Here is a 7,959-nt window from a genome sequence, read left to right on the forward strand (position 1 = left end):
GAAAAAGAAGTTGGTGTTCTATTAAATCAATTCACATGTCTACTACTACATATCTAATGCTCTGTGATCTGATCTGTTTTTAATCAGCTTCAAATCCAAAAATCCCAATCAAGGAAATATTTATGGAGGCTGGGAATAAACAGGGAATGTTTGAGAAGACGTTTGTCCTTGATCGCTTTATGTGTGTGTGTGTGTGTGTGTGTGTGTGTGTGTGTGAGAGAGAGAGTGTTGCTGCCATAGCATGGTGTGAAATGACAGAGACTTGCCAGCTCAGCAGGAGGCAGCTGAGTGTGGCTCTCCCTGTGATCCTAATAGAGGCCCAGATATTACAGTCTCACTTCCAGGCGGGAAACCTAATGCTGGGCCAATTAGTAATTTGGTATTTCATAGAATTTGGCAGCTTGTGTCTGATGACAAACTGACAGAGATCCTCTCTCCTCCAGGGAACCTTTGGCAGTATAGCAGTATACACACACACACACACAGTGAAAGCTGCTAAGTTTTTTCTTCCAAAAAAGCAAAGTGGCGAGCGTTGAACATATTGGGAGCACGTAGCTCAATCGAAAACAGAAAATGACTTTGGATGCATTCTTGTTTGGCTGCAGACTCATGTTTCGCACAAGCACGAAATGGGAAAAAAAGATTTTCTTCAAGAAGGCTTATTTACGACATACGGCACCTTGTTAAACTACTGTTTTTATATGATTGATGAACAGTGAAACAGTCCATTAGAGGTTAAGAGGTCACGTTGCAGAGTTAAAACATTAGTTTGCCATTATATACACCTTCGATGTGCAGCGTACTGTACTGCTTCATCGCTATGGGAATGGCTGTTCTCTTCCAGCTCCCTGAAAGGTCATTATGGGATGGGAAAGCCCAGTTGACCTAAGGCAAAGTACATCATTTGTCTTTTAGCACCGGGAGAACACACCTAACAAAGCAGGCTGACCCCTGTTAGAACGTTAAGGATTTGGACCATTTTTCAAAGCCGCATAGGAATTTGCTATCCAGTGAAGTCAGCTGTTTTTTTTTTTATTGTTTTAGACATAATTGCAAGTGACTTTAGGTGTTGTGTCTTTAGTGTGGCAATGAGACAATGAAATGTGAATTTGAATCGTTTCCTCGTGTAATTAAGAGGTCGGGATTATAAAGCTGACATAAAGAAACATTTAGGGAAACAATAACTTCACCATTCATATATATTGAAGTAAATACTTAGGCTTTCATCTATGCTACTGCTCTTTTCTCTCTACTTTCACCTTTTTCTTTCTCCTTTTCCTTCTGCCTCCTCATCGTCCAATCCCCCCCCACTCCCCTTCCCACACACACTGCTAACCTAGGCCATCCAACCTATGCTCTCACATGGCTGCAGCCCTTCCTAATAAATAATGGGTTGTGTCCGGAGCTCATCATCCCAGCAAATAGGCTGCTATATAATATGCGGTCCACTTCAGATAGGTTGCTATATAATATGTGGTCCGACCTCGGATAGCCACAGCAGGGAGGCCTGGCAGCCCATTCATTACGGGTGCAATCAGTTCAGTGGGGGCAGCAAGGTGGCGAGGTGAGGGATGTGCAGCCGCTCTCACAGAGGCATGCACACACACACACACACACACATACATGTTTTCTGTCGTCCTTGGCTAAATAGGAGGTGCACAAACAAACAAATACTTAGATACTATGGACTCCTAAAATAAAGTGAATGAGTTGAGATTCACGTGAACATTTCATGTTTTTGCCTTCGTGTTTTTAAGAAATATTTCCACATTTTAGGAAATACACATATTCACATTTTCGTTTTTTGATCTTCACGTTTGCTGGATAAATATGAAGCAACAGTTGCAGATGGTTAGGCATAGACAAGAAACAGAATAATCTAGTATGGCTCATTAAAAATGCAACAAAATCACCTGAAAAAAACAAACATGATATGTCTCTGAGTAAAATCATAGTTGTGGTTTTACAGGAAGTTAGGGTAGGGTAGGGTAAGTTAGTGTTTGGTTAGTTAGTTGTCTTCACTATGAGGTCACCAGTCAACCATGTGTCATTGTCAAATATGTGTTTTTATTAAAATCTCGAACTACTAAACAACTATTATTATTTTATTATATTTATTATTAATTTTTATTAAAATATTGCTACATGGTAGCTGCTCTTTGGAACGCCTCCTTTCCTTCTTTCCTTGTCTACGTCCTTCCTTACTGCTTTTCTGTCCACTTTTAATACACTTGGATTCATTCTATCAGTCACTTCTTTCCTTCCCTTCCATCACTGCCTCTCTCCTCCTATCCTTCCCTCCATCCCTCTCCACATCAGCCCCATCCCCACATCTTCCTCCTCCTCCTCCTCCTCCTCCTCCTACCGCAGACTCATTACACCCCACCCACCCGTACCCGAGCCTCAGCGAGAAGCTCTCCTCATATAATATGATGGCCATCTGCTAGGCTGAGCCACGCTTTCCAAAAGCCCCGGGGCTAGATGTTTATCTGTCGTCCCCCTCTCAAACTCCTTTAAGAATGCAAAACATATCAGCAATCATCACCACTACAATTAGCACAGGTGCTGCTGAGCTGTAAAGTGATCAGGAGAAATGGGAGGAAACATAATTGAAGTGGATTAGAGCGGAGAGGTGGGAGGGAAAAAAAAAAAATGAAATAAAAATTCTGGAGGCTTGGACAGCGGCCCTTCTCTATACTGCTGTTTAAAATTCACTGTGCTGTGATTAAAACTGGTGCAGAGCGGTGGTGGAAGTCCTGGCAAAGATTTTTGTTTTTTTAAACAGCTGTCTAGTGTTTTTCTATCCCACTGTTTCCATGAATGTGGTCCTGTCAAGTTGAAATATGGAGTAGGAGGGTGTGATTGTACAATGTACAACCAAAAATCAGGGCCTTTTATATATTTTTTTTATTTCACTTGAGCAGCTTGTACAACAGCGCATATGTCTGAGTGTGTGTGTGCAGTCCGTGTGTGCTGTAAGTCCAACACATGACAAACCAGATCTTCTTGTATTCAGCTTGTCAGCAGCCACTGACAACATGGCAGCAAACATTTGTGCACACCCATGCAAACACATATAGATACTGTACAGACAGACACACACACACACACCATTTTGCTAGCTCCAGCAGGGCCGAAATATTCTGCAGCAGTCACTCATGAAGAGAAATTCTTAATAATAAATATCCAGCCAATAATGAATGTGCTGCTGGCTGCAGTTGTCTTGGGGGCATAATATCTAATTTCCTCCCAATGTTTCATATCCCTACTCCTGCATGTCGACACAGTCCATCATTACACCCCAATGCAGGTTCCTATCACTTTTATTTATTTTTCAAATCAATATATAAATCAAAGCCTGGACAGATGAGATCCAATAAATTACAGAGTGCCGGACAAATGCAGAATGTTAACCGTGTACCAGGAGAGAAGATTCCCATGGGTGCTGCCTGGTCTGCGCTAGAGGAAAATCTACTAAATGTCATATTAAATCACAGCTAACTTGAATATTACTCAGCGCTGTTTTTAATACAAGTGGAAAAACTCATCCAAGGCCTTGTATGAATAAGTTTTATAGATTTCATGTATCTTCACTGATGGTTATTATATCTTATGTTTTAAAAACTTGAGAAAAAAGAGCGAGAGAAGCAAGTCGATGATGTCCGTTGTGGTCTTGGTAGAAGAAATTAAAGAGCCATAATTCAGCATTTGCACTGAAATTGTCTGGTAGACCCTATTTTGCATCCTTTCCCAACAGGCGTTCATTTAAATTGAGCTACGGGATGCAAAATAGAGCAGCAGAGCACTGATCCTCTCTGTACCATCCACAGTGTGTGACTCACCCCCTTCTATTCCAAGCTCAGCCACATGGAAAAATGGGAGGGTAAGTGGAAGAAGGGGAAAAAACGGGGGCAAGAGGATAGAGAACCAGGTGAAATAGAGCATAGAGAACAGGGGAGGAGGGTCGGCAGCCTCATAAACCTGCAGCTGCCATGTTGAATCCTCAGTGCGGACTCACGTAGGTGCAAAGGGCTAACCAGTCAGCTCGGGCATAGACCCATAACGTGAAGGGCAGGCTCAGAGGGCACGCACACATACTCAGAGCTATACCTGAGCATAGCAATCATCGCTATCAGCAGGGAATATGGCTACCATCAGGCCCCATAACATCAGAGTACACCTTGCCGCTGACACCACATGACATGCATATGTGCAGAGGCAGCGTGAGGCAATGCCAGGCCAGGCAGCAGCAGGGGTTTGAAGGAGATTCCCATTGACAGTGGTCCGGTGAGGGGTTGTGGGGAGAGGGCGGGGGCACTCCACTGCAAAGTGACATAGCGGGCCTTCTTCACTACATGGTAGGAAAGCAAAGGGAGAAGCAGAGCCGCATGAGAAAGGACTAAAGGATAAAAGAAATGTCAGTTTATGTCAGCTGGTGTGTGAGTAGCTGGAATGCTCCATGGTAAAATGGTAAAATAGTATTATAACTCCATAACGAGAACACATATAATCATATCATATGCAATTTTTATACATAGACAGCTTCATATCAAAATATTATACAATATAAAAATAACATAGGAAGCACAGTGTTTACAGTATTTTTATCACAATTCATCAATTCATCCTCTGGTGTATATAATGACAGGAAATATTGACATATAACCACCATCGCTGTTCAAAGCACCAGGTGACATCATTAAATTGTTTTTTTTTCATCAACAGTCTAAACCCAATGATATTCAACTATTTTTGTCACATATGATACCAGACATATGTCCTAAGCAAAGCAACAAACTGAAGTAAAATGTGAGATGTCAAAGTCGGTGACAAAGTAACAACTCAAATGCAAAGTCAGAATGATTGTGAGGGGAAATGTGTTCTTCAAGGGCACGTTGGAAGGGTGGGTATTTCATGGCATGAATCTTTAAGGTCCAGTATGTAAGATTTAGTGACACCTAGCAGTGAAGTTGCAGATTGCAACCAAATGAATACTCTCCCGTGCCTCACTCACTCTATCAAGCATGTAGGAAAAACTCTGGCTGGTTCAACATGGTGGACTCTATGGAAGAGGACCCGCTCTCACTGTAGATGTACATGGCTCATTTTCATACAACAAAACGATTATTATTATTGAAAATATAATAATGAAAACATACTAATGAATATTGTATGCCATTCCTGCTAATAGATACTCCTAAATCTTACAAGGGTCATGTGGAGCACAGAGAGAACTGTTGAGTATTCTGAACTGTCAGTGTACAAGTCTACGTGCAACTTAAAAAATGTTGCCTTAAACCACATGGTGCTGCAGACAGTTTCTGTGTTGCCTTTGTTTTTGATACTTTATGTAAATTTGTTCCTTTTTGAACTGTATTTCTCTGTACATCTGATATCATTCAGTGGTTTAGGGAAGCCGATGCCTTCGGCAATCCACGAGTTAGACGATAAACTGGAAGCAAAATCTGGCCATTGATTTTCCAATTTTTATCTTATATTTTAAATCAACATTTTGAGCCTAATTTCATTCAAAGAGGCTATTCATAAAATAGGTGAAAGAAACTTATGATCAAACATCACAAGACAGAATACCAAACCTCCCACCATGTGATGGTTTGGAACAATTACATACAGTATCTTTTAACGCTACACTGGGAAACAAGATCTCATTTAAAAACAATAGCAAAGCAGAACACAGTTGTTCCAAAATGGAGAATATAAAGAATAAATAATCCAGTTGTCTGCAGCGCCCAACGCAAAGCAATTTAACGCATCAGTGGCAGCCGCCTATTAATTTCCTGTAGAAGGAGAAGGGGGGGAGGCTGGGAGCACTGATTGGAGGGACAACACAGCCGCATCATGTATCACTTCAGAGCCAAACAAGACACACACACGCAAATAAATGCATAAATGCACACTCACACACACACACGCACACACACACATGCCTGTCACGGTTGTGATTGTGCTGTTTCCCACAATGTCAGTGGTTAGATAGCGAGGTGGCACTATATATGCCTAATGATAGTGAATTAAAAAGGAAAAAGCCTACAGATAGGGAGGCCCATATGTGACTGTTGTCCTTAGGGTGTTGCATCAATAATAGGCCCCCCAGGCAGGACCCTGCTTTTACTATGCGTTCACTGGAAATCCCAGTCCGCTTTAATTAGGTACCCGGCTTCCGACCCCTCCTCTCCTTCCCAAATAACTAAAGAGGGCGTGGTAGCACCAATATCACTGGCGGTGATCCAAACAACAACACCTCTAACACCATGGGGGAGTAAAAGAGGGAGACCATAGCGCCATAAATCCAGAGGTATTTGGACAGGAGCCACCACTGGTCCCAAACGACCAACTGTGGTGACAATAAGCATGCAGGGGCCATATCCCAACAAATATATGATCTTAAAGACATCATAGCTGCTGAACCTCTCACTTCTCTCAACAATGCGTTCCTCGACCCACAAGCCAAATCATTACTTCCTTCTCAGTGGCAGAGTGCTTAAAAGAAGAATTATATTCACTCAAAGTTTTAAATATTTGCATACAAACAAATTCTGTTCACCAGTGGCACAGCAATCCCTCATCTGTGGTGGAAAACAGCAGCGCTGGACCATCTCTCTGCCACTCTGCTAGCTATTCATTTGACCTGTCTCATAGAATCAGTGTTTTGTTTGATGCATGGTTTTTCATTATCACTATGGCCCATCATTACTTTCCTCTTATTATAGTCTGGGGGACATTCGAGACAGTTCAGAAGAGCTGTGGATGAGGGACAACACACACACACATTTCTTTCTTTTGGGGGAGAAAAAAAAAAATGTGCCCCATAGACATAATGTCTGTGTTTTCCTGCAATTAATTAATGGGTCCCCAGCTAGTTAGCAGTAGGCAGCACTTGTTTCACCGTGGCGACTGAGTGAGGGCGAAAGAGGTTGGAGCCAGGCTCGCCTCGGTAGCTGCAGGCTTTTAGTTGTGAGCCACTGGATTTGGACTATTTTTAACGAAATCCTTTTATGGATAGATAAATCTGATTTTATGCAAGAAGAGTCTCCTGGGTTTCAATTAACTGGGGGTCACGCTGCAGATCTATCACAAAAAGAAAGAGGGAAGGGGAGAGAGAAAGAAGAGGGGAGAGGAAAAAGATAGAAAAGAAAGAGAAAGGGAAGAGGAAAGCCTTTAATTAAAACGGCCTAATTAAACATTTGTCAAATGCATTATCTGCACTTTTTTTTGTTTTGTTTTTTTTTTCCAACATGAGCCACGGTTGCCTAATTGTCTACTCGGCCCCCTCCCCTAAAAGTTGTTTTGTGGTTACATCATGGTTGTTAATAATGCAAAAGACACTTTGGAGTGCCTTTTAACTGCAGTTTGTCATCCCACAATTGAGGATTCAAAGAAAACTTGTAATTGGGAATGCCATGTTTCTCGCCCTTCAAGTAGAGTCCTCTGGGTTCCTCTTGAAAACATTTGACTAACTGCAAAGATTTGGTGGCGGGGTGGGAGTAAGGGGGGGGGGAGGGCACACTTCTACAGGAGACTCTAGAAACTAATTTGATTCCTAAAACATGCGAGATGACAGCTTCCCGCTGCACGGCGGAGGTAGATTTGACTTTGAATCATGACACACTGTTTAATCACGGGCCACAAGGCATGGCAAGTCACTAGACCTGAGGAGAGTCACATAAAGAGTGTCAAGCATGCGGGGCGAGAGACAGAGAGAGGGCGAGAAAATCCATAACAGATTAAATAGTGTTTGGTCAAAACACACAGCATGATATGTGCGTCTATCACCTTACCGCTCTCTCCGTCTCATTGCGATGCATATTTCTTCCCAGCCAGCCTGCGCTCTCATTGTTAAACTACCCACAGGGCACTTCTTAATGTGGAGTTGATCTCAGGTTGTAGTGGCTTACACGTGCACACACACACACACACACACACCGGTTCCACACAGCA

This window comes from Larimichthys crocea, chromosome XXIII, assembly GCF_000972845.2.
Source record: "Larimichthys crocea isolate SSNF chromosome XXIII, L_crocea_2.0, whole genome shotgun sequence".
Classification (NCBI taxonomy): domain Eukaryota; kingdom Metazoa; phylum Chordata; class Actinopteri; family Sciaenidae; genus Larimichthys; species Larimichthys crocea.